This window comes from Lissotriton helveticus, chromosome 10 (assembly GCF_964261635.1).
Source record: "Lissotriton helveticus chromosome 10, aLisHel1.1, whole genome shotgun sequence".
Taxonomy (NCBI): domain Eukaryota; kingdom Metazoa; phylum Chordata; class Amphibia; order Caudata; family Salamandridae; genus Lissotriton; species Lissotriton helveticus.
In genome coordinates, this window is record NC_136071.1 from 590,109,997 (window position 1) to 590,125,694 (window position 15,698).

The window sequence follows — 15,698 nt, forward strand, 5'->3', positions numbered from 1 at the left end:
GTGTTTTTCTAGTGTAATTTCAGGATATGGTTTCAAAATCGCCTCTTGGAATAAAAGTGGTCCTCATTCCTGTCTTCCAAAGAAATAGAGACCGGGTAAGGAGAGCCCAACTTTGAGCTTCAAGGACATTGGCCCTTAGTCTGTGCATTCCAGCCCAATACATGCCAACAAGATTCCTGAGTTAGTGTCTGTTTCTGTAGTGTAGTGGTTATCACGTTCGCCTTACACGCGAAAGGTCCCTGGTTCGAGACCGGGCAGAAACAGCGGTTTGCTGTTTTTAACAGTGTTTGCCTTTACTGGCTGACTTTATAGGAAAGCTGAGATAATAGAGGCTGTCTATCCCTCACCAACCTGACGTAGTGTGCTCCAGGGATCTCAGTGACAGCTCGAAAAGAGAAGTGACGATAGCTTGCGCCATTCGCTTGCTCGCCCTTTGCTCTGAAGGGTGGGCCTACTTCATGAAAGCAAGGAATGAGAGCAGAAATGCTTTTCTTGTCCTCACCGCAAGCAGACACTTAGAGAAAACAAACTGTCTGAAGGACAGAGGCTTTTTAATTTCTTGTTTGATGACGGCCATGGAAAAGACAGCAATCATATTGCAGAAGAGAGCAACATGTGCAGTTGCTTGCTTTGGGTGAAGCATTCACCGACTAGCTGCCACTAACCCCTGGAGCCATGTCAGAGGTGACTCTTGCGTGGCTCGTTGGTCTAGGGGTATGATTCTCGCTTAGGGTGCGAGAGGTCCCGGGTTCAAATCCCAGACGAGCCCTTTTTAGAGCTAAACATACAAATCGTACTAAAAATGCACTATGCCTGACTATTTCTAGTAATACTCGGTTGATTTTTTGCTTAACATATTCCTAACCTCAGTAGAAAAATGGATCACCGTGCTTTTTCTGCCTACCTGCTTAGTCTCAGTGTGTCCCAGGTGATGCTTTCCCAAGCTGTACTCGCAGACATTTAGGCATCAGATATTTGTCTGTCGATGCCTGCACAAGTAAATTTTGAATACGTCTAATTGCAAGCATGTTGGATGATATCTCTGAGGTTTTCACACTTGTTCTGCACATTCTGAGCCGCTGCTGATACAGCAGAATAGAAGTAGGGTGAAGCCTTGAGAGGAACTTTGCTTTAACAGTAGCAAGCAGCAAGGTCGTTTCTGTAGTGTAGTGGTCATCACGTTCGCCTAACACGCAAAAGGTCCCCGGTTCGAGACCGGGCAGAAACACTGAGCGTTGGCTGCTTTTATGTGCACACTCTAAAACCTTATTATCTGAATGCAAGTTTAAGAAGAGGTGGTCTTTGAACACAGTGAGCCGTGGGAAACTTTCTTTACCTTTGCAAGACGAAACAAAGTTATCTGCATCCATCAACTGGGGGTCGTTCTTGTGCCTATTTTTATTTTGTTTAAGCTATGTTGTATTGTTGGGGCCTTTACACCTGTGACATTGCTGTGAAGGTTGTAAGTGGAAACATTGGCAGGTGCAGATAGAAGAGTTAGACCTAAGCCCCCCCTCATGAGCTGTCAGGATGGCCGAGTGGTCTAAGGCACCAGACTCAAGAGAGCTTGATCTTCAGTGTAGCTGAGCCTTCTGGTCTCCTCATGGAGGCGTGGGTTCAAATCCCACTTCTGACAGGTCCCTTTTACACCCGTAAATCTTCCTGTTTTTTGCAGTGCGTTCCCGGCAAACACCACAATCTTTGCAGGAACCTGTAGCATGTGAAGAGAAATCCACCAACAATCAGGCTGGGCCCTTAATCACAATTCCATGGATTTCTGGAAATGACACCTCAGGCACACCTTCCATTAAATTTGCACTCCATCACAGTAACTGCCATACTGGGTTTCTAACTGAGCAGTTGATCCCATCATTTGTTGTGAGGCTCTCCTGCCACCTTTTGGGCAGAGAAGGCACTGTCCCTGCAAAAACACAGGCAGACATGTTCAACAGGGCTTCCTGGTTATGTGGGAGGAGCAGAATGCCATTGGTCCCCCCTTGCAAATTCTAATTTACATAAGGAAGACAGAGAGGTAGCTGGGAGTAGGCACTGCACACGGGCATTGCACTCTCTCTTATGATTTGCAGCCAATTCTAGATTGAGGCAGGAGGAAAGGAGGTGACTCGCCCAACAATGGCTATACTGAGAAGTCAGCCACTCTGGGTCTCCCAGGTGAGTGTTTCAGGCCTGTGAGCCACTCATATAAATCTCGCCTGATCGAGCCTGAGCGAGCGCTGAGCGAGCGCGTTTGAATCCAAATATCAAACCCCTCTTTCTCAGGCGCAGGAAATGGTGGGCCCTTCATTGCTTCTGGTGTGGAAGTCTATGGGGCAAGGGTCCAGGACTTGCAGAGGAGAACAATTGCCAGAAAGTGCTTGCTGTTCTCATCTGTGCCTTTTTTCTGCTCACTGGCTGATAGGAGATTGGCTGCCCCCTTTCTTGCTAGAGTGAAAAAACAACAACTTGAGAGAAAACATGACGTTGTGAGGCTCACTTAGAGGGAGACTAGCCAAATAGCCCTGCTTTTTTTCTGAAAGACGCTTCAGAAATTGTTCAAAATGTCTCCTGGCCACTCAGGCTCGTTGGTCTAGGGGTATGATTCTCGCTTCGGGTGCGAGAGGTCCCGGGTTCAAATCCCGGACGAGCCCATGCTGTGGACATTTTCAGGATGCTTGTAATATAGGAGCATTTATTCTTTTCAATGCTATAAGACGCTGTGTATGTCGAGAAAGTTCCTTACCCTGCACGCTATTTTCCACTTGTGGCGGGATAAAGGAGTGCAGGACTTCTTTGCAACTGCTTTTCTGGGCCAGACCAGCATGGTAGGAACATTACATGCATAGTGTTTTTCTAGTGTAATTTCAGGATATGATTTCAAAATCGCCTCTTGGAATAAAAGTGGTCCTCATTCCTGTCTTCCAAAGAAATAGAGACCGGGTAAGGAGAGCCCAACTTTGAGCTTCAAGGACATTGGCCCTTAGTCTGTGCATTCCAGCCCAATACATGCCAACAAGATTCCTGAGTTAGTGTCTGTTTCTGTAGTGTAGTGGTTATCACGTTCGCCTTACACGCGAAAGGTCCCTGGTTCGAGACCGGGCAGAAACAGCGGTTTGCTGTTTTTAACAGTGTTTGCCTTTACTGGCTGACTTTATAGGAAAGCTGAGATAATAGAGGCTGTCTATCCCTCACCAACCTGACGTAGTGTGCTCCAGGGATCTCAGTGACAGCTCGAAAAGAGAAGTGACGATAGCTTGCGCCATTCGCTTGCTCGCCCTTTGCTCTGAAGGGTGGGCCTACTTCATGAAAGCAAGGAATGAGAGCAGAAATGCTTTTCTTGTCCTCACCACAAGCAGACACTTAGAGAAAACAAACTGTCTGAAGGACAGAGGCTTTTTAATTTCTTGTTTGATGACGGCCATGGAAAAGACAGCAATCATATTGCAGAAGAGAGCAACATGTGCAGTTGCTTGCTTTGGGTGAAGCATTCACTGACTAGCTGCCACTAACACCTGGAGCCGTGTCAGAGGTGACTCTTGCGTGGCTCGTTGGTCTAGGGGTATGATTCTCGCTTAGGGTGCGAGAGGTCCCGGGTTCAAATCCCGGACGAGCCCTTTTTAGAGCTAAACATACAAATCGTACTAAAAATGCACTATGCCTGACTATTTCTAGTAATACTCGGTGCATTGTTGCGCAACATATTCCTAACCTCAGAAGAAAAATGGATCACCGTGCTTTTTCTGCCTACCTGCTTAGTCTCAGTGTGTCCCAGGTGATGCTTTCCCAAGCTGTACTCGCAGACATTTAGGCATCAGATATTTGTCTGTCGATGCCTGCACAAGTAAATTTTGAATACGTCTAATTGCAAGCATGTTGGATGATATCTCTGAGGTTTTCACACTTGTTCTGCACATTCTGAGCCGCTGCTGATACAGCAGAATAGAAGTAGGGTGAAGCCTTGAGAGGAACTTTGCTTTAACAGTAGCAAGCAGCAAGGTCGTTTCTGTAGTGTAGTGGTCATCACGTTCGCCTAACACGCGAAAGGTCCCCGGTTCGAGACCGGGCAGAAACACTGAGCATTGGCTGCTTTTATGTGCACACTCTAAAACCTTATTATCTGAATGCAAGTTTAAGAAGAGGTGGTCTTTGAACACAGTGAGCCGTGGGAAACTTTCTTTACCTTTGCAAGACGAAACAAAGTTATCTGCATCCATCATCTGGGGGTCGTTCTTGTGCCTATTTTTATTTTGTTTAAGCTATGTTGTATTGTTGGGGCCTTTACACCTGTGACATTGCTGTGAAGGTTGTAAGTGGAAACATTGGCAGGTGCAGATAGAAGAGTTAGACCTAAGCCCCCCCTCATGAGCCGTCAGGATGGCCGAGTGGTCTAAGGCGCCAGACTCAAGAGAGCTTGATCTTCAGTGTAGCTGAGCCTTCTGGTCTCCTCATGGAGGCGTGGGTTCAAATCCCACTTCTGACAGGTCCCTTTTACACCCGTATATCTTCCTGTTTTTTGCAGTGCGTTCCCGGCAAACACCACAATCTTTGCAGGAACCTGTAGCATGTGAAGAGAAATCCACCAACAATCAGGCTGGGCCCTTAATCACAATTCCATGGATTTCTGGAAATGACACCTCAGGCACACCTTCCATTAAATTTGCACTCCATCACAGTAACTGCCATGCTGGGTTTCTAACTGAGCAGTTGATCCCATCATTTGTTGTGAGGCTCTCCTGCCACCTTTTGGGCAGAGAAGGCACTGTCCCTGCAAAAACACAGGCAGACATGTTCAACAGGGCTTCCTGGTTATGTGGGAGGAGCAGAATGCCATTGGTCCCCCCTTGCAAATTCTAATTTACATAAGGAAGACAGAGAGGTAGCTGGGAGTAGGCACTGCACACGGGCATTGCACTCTCTCTTATGATTTGCAGCCAATTCTAGATTGAGGCAGGAGGAAAGGAGGTGACTCGCCCAACAATGGCTATACTGAGAAGTCAGCCACTCTGGGTCTCCCAGGTGAGTGTTTCAGGCCTGTGAACCACTCATATAAATCTCGCCTGATCGAGCCTGAGCGAGCGCTGAGCGAGCGCGTTTGAATCCAAATATCAAACCCCTCTTTCTCAGGCGCAGGAAATGGTGGGCCCTTCATTGCTTCTGGTGTGGAAGTCTATGGGGCAAGGGTCCAGGACTTGCAGAGGAGAACAATTGCCAGAAAGTGCTTGCTGTTCTCATCTGTGCCTTTTTTCTGCTCACTGGCTGATAGGAGATTGGCTGCCCCCTTTCTTGCTAGAGTGAAAAAACAACAACTTGAGAGAAAACATGACGTTGTGAGGCTCACTTAGAGGGAGACTAGCCAAATAGCCCTGCTTTTTTTCTGAAAGACGCTTCAGAAATTGTTCAAAATGTCTCCTGGTCACTCAGGCTCGTTGGTCTAGGGGTATGATTCTCGCTTCGGGTGCGAGAGGTCCCGGGTTCAAGTCCCGGACGAGCCCATGCTGTGGACATTTTCAGGATGCTTGTAATATAGGAGCATTTCTTCTTTTCAATGCTATAAGACGCTGTGTATGTCGAGAAAGTTCCTTACCCTGCACGCTATTTTCCACTTGTGGCGGGATAAAGGAGTGCAGGACTTCTTTGCAACTGCTTTTCTGGGCCAGACCAGCATGGTAGGAACATTACATGCATAGTGTTTTTCTAGTGTAATTTCAGGATATGGTTTCAAAATCGCCTCTTGGAATAAAAGTGGTCCTCATTCCTGTCTTCCAAAGAAATAGAGACCGGGTAAGGAGAGCCCAACTTTGAGCTTCAAGGACATTGGCCCTTAGTCTGTGCATTCCAGCCCAATACATGCCAACAAGATTCCTGAGTTAGTGTCTGTTTCTGTAGTGTAGTGGTTATCACGTTCGCCTTACACGCGAAAGGTCCCTGGTTCGAGACCGGGCAGAAACAGCGGTTTGCTGTTTTTAACAGTGTTTGCCTTTACTGGCTGACTTTATAGGAAAGCTGAGATAATAGAGGCTGTCTATCCCTCACCAACCTGACGTAGTGTGCTCCAGGGATCTCAGTGACAGCTCGAAAAGAGAAGTGACGATAGCTTGCGCCATTCGCTTGCTCGCCCTTTGCTCTGAAGGGTGGGCCTACTTCATGAAAGCAAGGAATGAGAGCAGAAATGCTTTTCTTGTCCTCACCACAAGCAGACACTTAGAGAAAACAAACTGTCTGAAGGACAGAGGCTTTTTAATTTCTTGTTTGATGACGGCCATGGAAAAGACAGCAATCATATTGCAGAAGAGAGCAACATGTGCAGTTGCTTGCTTTGGGTGAAGCATTCACTGACTAGCTGCCACTAACCCCTGGAGCCGTGTCAGAGGTGACTCTTGCGTGGCTCGTTGGTCTAGGGGTATGATTCTCGCTTAGGGTGCGAGAGGTCCCGGGTTCAAATCCCAGACGAGCCCTTTTTAGAGCTAAACATACAAATCGTACTAAAAATGCACTATGCCTGACTATTTCTAGTAATACTCGGTGCATTGTTGCGCAACATATTCCTAACCTCAGAAGAAAAATGGATCACCGTGCTTTTTCTGCCTACCTGCTTAGTCTCAGTGTGTCCCAGGTGATGCTTTCCCAAGCTGTACTCGCAGACATTTAGGCATCAGATATTTGTCTGTCGATGCCTGCACAAGTAAATTTTGAATACGTCTAATTGCAAGCATGTTGGATGATATCTCTGAGGTTTTCACACTTGTTCTGCACATTCTGAGCCGCTGCTGATACAGCAGAATAGAAGTAGGGTGAAGCCTTGAGAGGAACTTTGCTTTAACAGTAGCAAGCAGCAAGGTCGTTTCTGTAGTGTAGTGGTCATCACGTTCGCCTAACACGCGAAAGGTCCCCGGTTCGAGACCGGGCAGAAACACTGAGCGTTGGCTGCTTTTATGTGCACACTCTAAAACCTTATTATCTGAATGCAAGTTTAAGAAGAGGTGGTCTTTGAACACAGTGAGCCGTGGGAAACTTTCTTTACCTTTGCAAGACGAAACAAAGTTATCTGCATCCATCATCTGGGGGTCGTTCTTGTGCCTATTTTTATTTTGTTTAAGCTATGTTGTATTGTTGGGGCCTTTACACCTGTGACATTGCTGTGAAGGTTGTAAGTGGAAACATTGGCAGGTGCAGATAGAAGAGTTAGACCTAAGCCCCCCTCATGAGCCGTCAGGATGGCCGAGTGGTCTAAGGCGCCAGACTCAAGAGAGCTTGATCTTCAGTGTAGCTGAGCCTTCTGGTCTCCTCATGGAGGCGTGGGTTCAAATCCCACTTCTGACAGGTCCCTTTTACACCCGTAAATCTTCCTGTTTTTTGCAGTGCGTTCCCGGCAAACACCACAATCTTTGCAGGAACCTGTAGCACGTGAAGAGAAATCCACCAACAATCAGGCTGGGCCCTCAATCACAATTCCATGGATTTCTGGAAATGACACCTCAGGCACACCTTCCATTAAATTTGCACTCCATCACAGTAACTGCCATGCTGGGTTTCTAACTAAGCAGTTGATCCCATCATTTGTTGTGAGGCTCTCCTGCCACCTTTTGGGCAGAGAAGGCACTGTCCCTGCAAAAACACAGGCAGACATGTTCAACAGGGATTCCTGGTTATGTGGGAGGAGCAGAATGCCATTGGTCCCCCCTTGCAAATTCTAATTTACATAAGGAAGACAGAGAGGTAGCTGGGAGTAGGCACTGCACACGGGCATTGCACTCTCTCTTATGATTTGCAGCCAATTCTAGATTGAGGCAGGAGGAAAGGAGGTGACTCGCCCAACAATGGCTATACTGAGAAGTCAGCCACTCTGGGTCTCCCAGGTGAGTGTTTCAGGCCTGTGAGCCACTCATATAAATCTCGCCTGATTGAGCCTGATCGAGCGCGTTTGAATCCAAATATCAAACCCCTCTTTCTCAGGCGCAGGAAATGGTGGGCCCTTCATTGCTTCTGGTGTGGAAGTCTATGGGGCAAGGGTCCAGGACTTGCAGAGGAGAACAATTGCCAGAAAGTGCTTGCTGTTCTCATCTGTGCCTTTTTTCTGCTCACTGGCTGATAGGAGATTGGCTGCCCCCTTTCTTGCTAGAGTGAAAAAACAACAACTTGAGAGAAAACATGACGTTGTGAGGCTCACTTAGAGGGAGACTAGCCAAATAGCCCTGCTTTTTTTCTGAAAGACGCTTCAGAAATTGTTCAAAATATCTCCTGGCCACTCAGGCTCGTTGGTCTAGGGGTATGATTCTCGCTTCGGGTGCGAGAGGTCCTGGGTTCAAATCCCGGACGAGCCCATGCTGTGGACATTTTCAGGATGCTTGTAATATAGGAGCATTTCTTCTTTTCAATGCTATAAGACGCTGTGTATGTCGAGAAAGTTCCTTACCCTGCACGCTATTTTCCACTTGTGGCGGGATAAAGGAGTGCAGGACTTCTTTGCAACTGCTTTTCTGGGCCAGACCAGCATGGTAGGAACATTACATGCATAGTGTTTTTCTAGTGTAATTTCAGGATATGGTTTCAAAATCGCCTCTTGGAATAAAAGTGGTCCTCATTCCTGTCTTCCAAAGAAATAGAGACCGGGTAAGGAGAGCCCAACTTTGAGCTTCAAGGACATTGGCCCTTAGTCTGTGCATTCCAGCCCAATACATGCCAACAAGATTCCTGAGTTAGTGTCTGTTTCTGTAGTGTAGTGGTTATCACGTTTGCCTTACACGCGAAAGGTCCCTGGTTCGAGACCGGGCAGAAACAGCGGTTTGCTGTTTTTAACAGTGTTTGCCTTTACTGGCTGACTTTATAGGAAAGCTGAGATAATAGAGGCTGTCTATCCCTCACCAACCTGACGTAGTGTGCTCCAGGGATCTCAGTGACAGCTCGAAAAGAGAAGTGACGATAGCTTGCGCCATTCGCTTGCTCGCCCTTTGCTCTGAAGGGTGGGCCTACTTCATGAAAGCAAGGAATGAGAGCAGAAATGCTTTTCTTGTCCTCACCGCAAGCAGACACTTAGAGAAAACAAACTGTCTGAAGGACAGAGGCTTTTTAATTTCTTGTTTGATGACGGCCATGGAAAAGACAGCAATCATATTGCAGAAGAGAGCAACATGTGCAGTTGCTTGCTTTGGGTGAAGCATTCACCGACTAGCTGCCACTAACCCCTGGAGCCATGTCAGAGGTGACTCTTGCGTGGCTCGTTGGTCTAGGGGTATGATTCTCGCTTAGGGTGCGAGAGGTCCCGGGTTCAAATCCCGGACGAGCCCTTTTTAGAGCTAAACATACAAATCGTACTAAAAATGCACTATGCCTGACTATTTCTAGTAATACTCGGTTGATTTTTTGCTTAACATATTCCTAACCTCAGTAGAAAAATGGATCACCGTGCTTTTTCTGCCTACCTGCTTAGTCTCAGTGTGTCCCAGGTGATGCTTTCCCAAGCTGTACTCGCAGACATTTAGGCATCAGATATTTGTCTGTCGATGCCTGCACAAGTAAATTTTGAATACGTCTAATTGCAAGCATGTTGGATGATATCTCTGAGGTTTTCACACTTGTTCTGCACATTCTGAGCCGCTGCTGATACAGCAGAATAGAAGTAGGGTGAAGCCTTGAGAGGAACTTTGCTTTAACAGTAGCAAGCAGCAAGGTCGTTTCTGTAGTGTAGTGGTCATCACGTTCGCCTAACACGCGAAAGGTCCCCGGTTCGAGACCGGGCAGAAACACTGAGCATTGGCTGCTTTTATGTGCACACTCTAAAACCTTATTATCTGAATGCAAGTTTAAGAAGAGGTGGTCTTTGAACACAGTGAGCCGTGGGAAACTTTCTTTACCTTTGCAAGACGAAACAAAGTTATCTGCATCCATCATCTGGGGGTCGTTCTTGTGCCTATTTTTATTTTGTTTAAGCTATGTTGTATTGTTGGGGCCTTTACACCTGTGACATTGCTGTGAAGGTTGTAAGTGGAAACATTGGCAGGTGCAGATAGAAGAGTTAGACCTAAGCCCCCCCTCATGAGCCGTCAGGATGGCCGAGTGGTCTAAGGCGCCAGACTCAAGAGAGCTTGATCTTCAGTGTAGCTGAGCCTTCTGGTCTCCTCATGGAGGCGTGGGTTCAAATCCCACTTCTGACAGGTCCCTTTTACACCCGTAAATCTTCCTGTTTTTTGCAGTGCGTTCCCGGCAAACACCACAATCTTTGCAGGAACCTGTAGCATGTGAAGAGAAATCCACCAACAATCAGGCTGGGCCCTTAATCACAATTCCATGGATTTCTGGAAATGACACCTCAGGCACACCTTCCATTAAATTTGCACTCCATCACAGTAACTGCCATGCTGGGTTTCTAACTGAGCAGTTGATCCCATCATTTGTTGTGAGGCTCTCCTGCCACCTTTTGGGCAGAGAAGGCACTGTCCCTGCAAAAACACAGGCAGACATGTTCAACAGGGCTTCCTGGTTATGTGGGAGGAGCAGAATGCCATTGGTCCCCCCTTGCAAATTCTAATTTACATAAGGAAGACAGAGAGGTAGCTGGGAGTAGGCACTGCACACGGGCATTGCACTCTCTCTTATGATTTGCAGCCAATTCTAGATTGAGGCAGGAGGAAAGGAGGTGACTCGCCCAACAATGGCTATACTGAGAAGTCAGCCACTCTGGGTCTCCCAGGTGAGTGTTTCAGGCCTGTGAACCACTCATATAAATCTCGCCTGATCGAGCCTGATCGAGCGCTGAGCGAGCACGTTTGAATCCAAATATCAAACCCCTCTTTCTCAGGCGCAGGAAATGGTGGGCCCTTCATTGCTTCTGGTGTGGAAGTCTATGGGGCAAGGGTCCAGGACTTGCAGAGGAGAACAATTGCCAGAAAGTGCTTGCTGTTCTCATCTGTGCCTTTTTTCTGCTCACTGGCTGATAGGAGATTGGCTGCCCCCTTTCTTGCTAGAGTGAAAAAACAACAACTTGAGAGAAAACATGACGTTGTGAGGCTCACTTAGAGGGAGACTAGCCAAATAGCCCTGCTTTTTTTCTGAAAGACGCTTCAGAAATTGTTCAAAATGTCTCCTGGCCACTCAGGCTCGTTGGTCTAGGGGTATGATTCTCGCTTCGGGTGCGAGAGGTCCCGGGTTCAAATCCCGGACGAGCCCATGCTGTGGACATTTTCAGGATGCTTGTAATATAGGAGCATTTCTTCTTTTCAATGCTATAAGACGCTGTGTATGTCGAGAAAGTTCCTTACCCTGCACGCTATTTTCCACTTGTGGCGGGATAAAGGAGTGCAGGACTTCTTTGCAACTGCTTTTCTGGGCCAGACCAGCATGGTAGGAACATTACATGCATAGTGTTTTTCTAGTGTAATTTCAGGATATGGTTTCAAAATCGCCTCTTGGAATAAAAGTGGTCCTCATTCCTGTCTTCCAAAGAAATAGAGACCGGGTAAGGAGAGCCCAACTTTGAGCTTCAAGGACATTGGCCCTTAGTCTGTGCATTCCAGCCCAATACATGCCAACAAGATTCCTGAGTTAGTGTCTGTTTCTGTAGTGTAGTGGTTATCACGTTCGCCTTACACGCGAAAGGTCCCTGGTTCGAGACCGGGCAGAAACAGCGGTTTGCTGTTTTTAACAGTGTTTGCCTTTACTGGCTGACTTTATAGGAAAGCTGAGATAATAGAGGCTGTCTATCCCTCACCAACCTGACGTAGTGTGCTCCAGGGATCTCAGTGACAGCTCGAAAAGAGAAGTGACGATAGCTTGCGCCATTCGCTTGCTCGCCCTTTGCTCTGAAGGGTGGGCCTACTTCATGAAAGCAAGGAATGAGAGCAGAAATGCTTTTCTTGTCCTCACCACAAGCAGACACTTAGAGAAAACAAACTGTCTGAAGGACAGAGGCTTTTTAATTTCTTGTTTGATGACGGCCATGGAAAAGACAGCAATCATATTGCAGAAGAGAGCAACATGTGCAGTTGCTTGCTTTGGGTGAAGCATTCACTGACTAGCTGCCACTAACCCCTGGAGCCGTGTCAGAGGTGACTCTTGCGTGGCTCGTTGGTCTAGGGGTATGATTCTCGCTTAGGGTGCGAGAGGTCCCGGGTTCAAATCCCGGACGAGCCCTTTTTAGAGCTAAACATACAAATCGTACTAAAAATGCACTATGCCTGACTATTTCTAGTAATACTCGGTGCATTGTTGCGCAACATATTCCTAACCTCAGAAGAAAAATGGATCACCGTGCTTTTTCTGCCTACCTGCTTAGTCTCAGTGTGTCCCAGGTGATGCTTTCCCAAGCTGTACTCGCAGACATTTAGGCATCAGATATTTGTCTGTCGATGCCTGCACAAGTAAATTTTGAATACGTCTAATTGCAAGCATGTTGGATGATATCTCTGAGGTTTTCACACTTGTTCTGCACATTCTGAGCCGCTGCTGATACAGCAGAATAGAAGTAGGGTGAAGCCTTGAGAGGAACTTTGCTTTAACAGTAGCAAGCAGCAAGGTCGTTTCTGTAGTGTAGTGGTCATCACGTTCGCCTAACACGCGAAAAGTCCCCGGTTCGAGACCGGGCAGAAACACTGAGCGTTGGCTGCTTTTATGTGCACACTCTAAAACCTTATTATCTGAATGCAAGTTTAAGAAGAGGTGGTCTTTGAACACAGTGAGCCGTGGGAAACTTTCTTTACCTTTGCAGACGAAACAAAGTTATCTGCATCCATCATCTGGGGGTCGTTCTTGTGCCTATTTTTATTTTGTTTAAGCTATGTTGTATTGTTGGGGCCTTTACACCTGTGACATTGCTGTGAAGGTTGTAAGTGGAAACATTGGCAGGTGCAGATAGAAGAGTTAGACCTAAGCCCCCCTCATGAGCCGTCAGGATGGCCGAGTGGTCTAAGGCGCCAGACTCAAGAGAGCTTGATCTTCAGTGTAGCTGAGCCTTCTGGTCTCCTCATGGAGGCGTGGGTTCAAATCCCACTTCTGACAGGTCCCTTTTACACCCGTAAATCTTCCTGTTTTTTGCAGTGCGTTCCCGGCAAACACCACAATCTTTGCAGGAACCTGTAGCATGTGAAGAGAAATCCACCAACAATCAGGCTGGGCCCTCAATCACAATTCCATGGATTTCTGGAAATGACACCTCAGGCACACCTTCCATTAAATTTGCACTCCATCACAGTAACTGCCATGCTGGGTTTCTAACTAAGCAGTTGATCCCATCATTTGTTGTGAGGCTCTCCTGCCACCTTTTGGGCAGAGAAGGCACTGTCCCTGCAAAAACACAGGCAGACATGTTCAACAGGGCTTCCTGGTTATGTGGGAGGAGCAGAATGCCATTGGTCCCCCCTTGCAAATTCTAATTTACATAAGGAAGACAGAGAGGTAGCTGGGAGTAGGCACTGCACACGGGCATTGCACTCTCTCTTATGATTTGCAGCCAATTCTAGATTGAGGCAGGAGGAAAGGAGGTGACTCGCCCAACAATGGCTATACTGAGAAGTCAGCCACTCTGGGTCTCCCAGGTGAGTGTTTCAGGCCTGTGAGCCACTCATATAAATCTCGCCTGATTGAGCCTGATCGAGCGCGTTTGAATCCAAATATCAAACCCCTCTTTCTCAGGCGCAGGAAATGGTGGGCCCTTCATTGCTTCTGGTGTGGAAGTCTATGGGGCAAGGGTCCAGGACTTGCAGAGGAGAACAATTGCCAGAAAGTGCTTGCTGTTCTCATCTGTGCCTTTTTTCTGCTCACTGGCTGATAGGAGATTGGCTGCCCCCTTTCTTGCTAGAGTGAAAAAACAACAACTTGAGAGAAAACATGACGTTGTGAGGCTCACTTAGAGGGAGACTAGCCAAATAGCCCTGCTTTTTTTCTGAAAGACGCTTCAGAAATTGTTCAAAATGTCTCCTGGCCACTCAGGCTCGTTGGTCTAGGGGTATGATTCTCGCTTCGGGTGCGAGAGGTCCTGGGTTCAAATCCCGGACGAGCCCATGCTGTGGACATTTTCAGGATGCTTGTAATATAGGAGCATTTCTTCTTTTCAATGCTATAAGACGCTGTGTATGTCGAGAAAGTTCCTTACCCTGCACGCTATTTTCCACTTGTGGCGGGATAAAGGAGTGCAGGACTTCTTTGCAACTGCTTTTCTGGGCCAGACCAGCATGGTAGGAACATTACATGCATAGTGTTTTTCTAGTGTAATTTCAGGATATGGTTTCAAAATCGCCTCTTGGAATAAAAGTGGTCCTCATTCCTGTCTTCCAAAGAAATAGAGACCGGGTAAGGAGAGCCCAACTTTGAGCTTCAAGGACATTGGCCCTTAGTCTGTGCATTCCAGCCCAATACATGCCAACAAGATTCCTGAGTTAGTGTCTGTTTCTGTAGTGTAGTGGTTATCACGTTTGCCTTACACGCGAAAGGTCCCTGGTTCGAGACCGGGCAGAAACAGCGGTTTGCTGTTTTTAACAGTGTTTGCCTTTACTGGCTGACTTTATAGGAAAGCTGAGATAATAGAGGCTGTCTATCCCTCACCAACCTGACGTAGTGTGCTCCAGGGATCTCAGTGACAGCTCGAAAAGAGAAGTGACGATAGCTTGCGCCATTCGCTTGCTCGCCCTTTGCTCTGAAGGGTGGGCCTACTTCATGAAAGCAAGGAATGAGAGCAGAAATGCTTTTCTTGTCCTCACCGCAAGCAGACACTTAGAGAAAACAAACTGTCTGAAGGACAGAGGCTTTTTAATTTCTTGTTTGATGACGGCCATGGAAAAGACAGCAATCATATTGCAGAAGAGAGCAACATGTGCAGTTGCTTGCTTTGGGTGAAGCATTCACCGACTAGCTGCCACTAACCCCTGGAGCCATGTCAGAGGTGACTCTTGCGTGGCTCGTTGGTCTAGGGGTATGATTCTTGCTTAGGGTGCGAGAGGTCCCGGGTTCAAATCCCGGACGAGCCATTTTTAGAGCTAAACATACAAATCGTACTAAAAATGCACTATGCCTGACTATTTCTAGTAATACTCGGTTGATTTTTTGCTTAACATATTCCTAACCTCAGTAGAAAAATGGATCACCGTGCTTTTTCTGCCTACCTGCTTAGTCTCAGTGTGTCCCAGGTGATGCTTTCCCAAGCTGTACTCGCAGACATTTAGGCATCAGATATTTGTCTGTCGATGCCTGCACAAGTAAATTTTGAATACGTCTAATTGCAAGCATGTTGGATGATATCTCTGAGGTTTTCACACTTGTTCTGCACATTCTGAGCCGCTGCTGATACAGCAGAATAGAAGTAGGGTGAAGCCTTGAGAGGAACTTTGCTTTAACAGTAGCAAGCAGCAAGGTCGTTTCTGTAGTGTAGTGGTCATCACGTTCGCCTAACACGCAAAAGGTCCCCGGTTCGAGACCGGGCAGAAACACTGAGCGTTGGCTGCTTTTATGTGCACACTCTAAAACCTTATTATCTGAATGCAAGTTTAAGAAGAGGTGGTCTTTGAACACAGTGAGCCGTGGGAAACTTTCTTTACCTTTGCAAGACGAAACAAAGTTATCTGCATCCATCATCTGGGGGTCGTTCTTGTGCCTATTTTTATTTTGTTTAAGCTATGTTGTATTGTTGGGGCCTTTACACCTGTGACATTGCTGTGAAGGTTGTAAGTGGAAACATTGGCAGGTGCAGATAGAAGAGTTAGACCTAAGCCCCCCCT

General features: G+C 47.0%; 28 non-coding genes across 28 annotated transcripts; all 28 read left to right on the forward strand.

The window, feature by feature from the left end:
* Nucleotides 1-190: 190 nt before the first annotated feature.
* Nucleotides 191-263, forward strand: TRNAV-UAC (transfer RNA valine (anticodon UAC)). The gene has a single exon. It is a non-coding gene; the product is annotated as a tRNA-Val (tRNA).
* A 434-nt stretch (nt 264-697) lies between these two features.
* Nucleotides 698-769, forward strand: TRNAP-AGG (transfer RNA proline (anticodon AGG)). Its single transcript has one exon. It is a non-coding gene; the product is annotated as a tRNA-Pro (tRNA).
* Nucleotides 770-1,155: 386 nt separating this feature from the next.
* TRNAV-AAC (transfer RNA valine (anticodon AAC)) lies at nt 1,156-1,228 on the forward strand. Its single transcript has one exon. It is a non-coding gene; the product is annotated as a tRNA-Val (tRNA).
* Nucleotides 1,229-1,524: 296 nt separating this feature from the next.
* TRNAL-CAA (transfer RNA leucine (anticodon CAA)) lies at nt 1,525-1,636 on the forward strand. The gene is made up of 2 exons: nt 1,525-1,562; nt 1,591-1,636. It is a non-coding gene; the product is annotated as a tRNA-Leu (tRNA).
* A 940-nt stretch (nt 1,637-2,576) lies between these two features.
* TRNAP-CGG (transfer RNA proline (anticodon CGG)) lies at nt 2,577-2,648 on the forward strand. Its single transcript has one exon. It is a non-coding gene; the product is annotated as a tRNA-Pro (tRNA).
* A 384-nt stretch (nt 2,649-3,032) lies between these two features.
* TRNAV-UAC (transfer RNA valine (anticodon UAC)) lies at nt 3,033-3,105 on the forward strand. Its single transcript has one exon. It is a non-coding gene; the product is annotated as a tRNA-Val (tRNA).
* A 434-nt stretch (nt 3,106-3,539) lies between these two features.
* On the forward strand, nt 3,540-3,611 carry TRNAP-AGG (transfer RNA proline (anticodon AGG)). The gene has a single exon. It is a non-coding gene; the product is annotated as a tRNA-Pro (tRNA).
* Nucleotides 3,612-3,996: 385 nt separating this feature from the next.
* On the forward strand, nt 3,997-4,069 carry TRNAV-AAC (transfer RNA valine (anticodon AAC)). Its single transcript has one exon. It is a non-coding gene; the product is annotated as a tRNA-Val (tRNA).
* Nucleotides 4,070-4,365: 296 nt separating this feature from the next.
* TRNAL-CAA (transfer RNA leucine (anticodon CAA)) lies at nt 4,366-4,477 on the forward strand. The gene is made up of 2 exons: nt 4,366-4,403; nt 4,432-4,477. It is a non-coding gene; the product is annotated as a tRNA-Leu (tRNA).
* Nucleotides 4,478-5,417: 940 nt separating this feature from the next.
* Nucleotides 5,418-5,489, forward strand: TRNAP-CGG (transfer RNA proline (anticodon CGG)). Its single transcript has one exon. It is a non-coding gene; the product is annotated as a tRNA-Pro (tRNA).
* A 384-nt stretch (nt 5,490-5,873) lies between these two features.
* On the forward strand, nt 5,874-5,946 carry TRNAV-UAC (transfer RNA valine (anticodon UAC)). The gene has a single exon. It is a non-coding gene; the product is annotated as a tRNA-Val (tRNA).
* Nucleotides 5,947-6,380: 434 nt separating this feature from the next.
* TRNAP-AGG (transfer RNA proline (anticodon AGG)) lies at nt 6,381-6,452 on the forward strand. The gene has a single exon. It is a non-coding gene; the product is annotated as a tRNA-Pro (tRNA).
* Nucleotides 6,453-6,837: 385 nt separating this feature from the next.
* Nucleotides 6,838-6,910, forward strand: TRNAV-AAC (transfer RNA valine (anticodon AAC)). Its single transcript has one exon. It is a non-coding gene; the product is annotated as a tRNA-Val (tRNA).
* A 295-nt stretch (nt 6,911-7,205) lies between these two features.
* TRNAL-CAA (transfer RNA leucine (anticodon CAA)) lies at nt 7,206-7,317 on the forward strand. The gene is made up of 2 exons: nt 7,206-7,243; nt 7,272-7,317. It is a non-coding gene; the product is annotated as a tRNA-Leu (tRNA).
* A 929-nt stretch (nt 7,318-8,246) lies between these two features.
* Nucleotides 8,247-8,318, forward strand: TRNAP-CGG (transfer RNA proline (anticodon CGG)). The gene has a single exon. It is a non-coding gene; the product is annotated as a tRNA-Pro (tRNA).
* Nucleotides 8,319-8,702: 384 nt separating this feature from the next.
* TRNAV-UAC (transfer RNA valine (anticodon UAC)) lies at nt 8,703-8,775 on the forward strand. The gene has a single exon. It is a non-coding gene; the product is annotated as a tRNA-Val (tRNA).
* Nucleotides 8,776-9,209: 434 nt separating this feature from the next.
* Nucleotides 9,210-9,281, forward strand: TRNAP-AGG (transfer RNA proline (anticodon AGG)). Its single transcript has one exon. It is a non-coding gene; the product is annotated as a tRNA-Pro (tRNA).
* Nucleotides 9,282-9,667: 386 nt separating this feature from the next.
* Nucleotides 9,668-9,740, forward strand: TRNAV-AAC (transfer RNA valine (anticodon AAC)). The gene has a single exon. It is a non-coding gene; the product is annotated as a tRNA-Val (tRNA).
* Nucleotides 9,741-10,036: 296 nt separating this feature from the next.
* TRNAL-CAA (transfer RNA leucine (anticodon CAA)) lies at nt 10,037-10,148 on the forward strand. Its single transcript has 2 exons — nt 10,037-10,074; nt 10,103-10,148. It is a non-coding gene; the product is annotated as a tRNA-Leu (tRNA).
* A 940-nt stretch (nt 10,149-11,088) lies between these two features.
* Nucleotides 11,089-11,160, forward strand: TRNAP-CGG (transfer RNA proline (anticodon CGG)). The gene has a single exon. It is a non-coding gene; the product is annotated as a tRNA-Pro (tRNA).
* Nucleotides 11,161-11,544: 384 nt separating this feature from the next.
* TRNAV-UAC (transfer RNA valine (anticodon UAC)) lies at nt 11,545-11,617 on the forward strand. Its single transcript has one exon. It is a non-coding gene; the product is annotated as a tRNA-Val (tRNA).
* A 434-nt stretch (nt 11,618-12,051) lies between these two features.
* On the forward strand, nt 12,052-12,123 carry TRNAP-AGG (transfer RNA proline (anticodon AGG)). Its single transcript has one exon. It is a non-coding gene; the product is annotated as a tRNA-Pro (tRNA).
* Nucleotides 12,124-12,508: 385 nt separating this feature from the next.
* On the forward strand, nt 12,509-12,581 carry TRNAV-AAC (transfer RNA valine (anticodon AAC)). The gene has a single exon. It is a non-coding gene; the product is annotated as a tRNA-Val (tRNA).
* A 294-nt stretch (nt 12,582-12,875) lies between these two features.
* On the forward strand, nt 12,876-12,987 carry TRNAL-CAA (transfer RNA leucine (anticodon CAA)). The gene is made up of 2 exons: nt 12,876-12,913; nt 12,942-12,987. It is a non-coding gene; the product is annotated as a tRNA-Leu (tRNA).
* A 929-nt stretch (nt 12,988-13,916) lies between these two features.
* Nucleotides 13,917-13,988, forward strand: TRNAP-CGG (transfer RNA proline (anticodon CGG)). The gene has a single exon. It is a non-coding gene; the product is annotated as a tRNA-Pro (tRNA).
* Nucleotides 13,989-14,372: 384 nt separating this feature from the next.
* Nucleotides 14,373-14,445, forward strand: TRNAV-UAC (transfer RNA valine (anticodon UAC)). The gene has a single exon. It is a non-coding gene; the product is annotated as a tRNA-Val (tRNA).
* A 434-nt stretch (nt 14,446-14,879) lies between these two features.
* Nucleotides 14,880-14,951, forward strand: TRNAP-AGG (transfer RNA proline (anticodon AGG)). Its single transcript has one exon. It is a non-coding gene; the product is annotated as a tRNA-Pro (tRNA).
* A 386-nt stretch (nt 14,952-15,337) lies between these two features.
* Nucleotides 15,338-15,410, forward strand: TRNAV-AAC (transfer RNA valine (anticodon AAC)). The gene has a single exon. It is a non-coding gene; the product is annotated as a tRNA-Val (tRNA).
* Nucleotides 15,411-15,698: the final 288 nt, after the last annotated feature.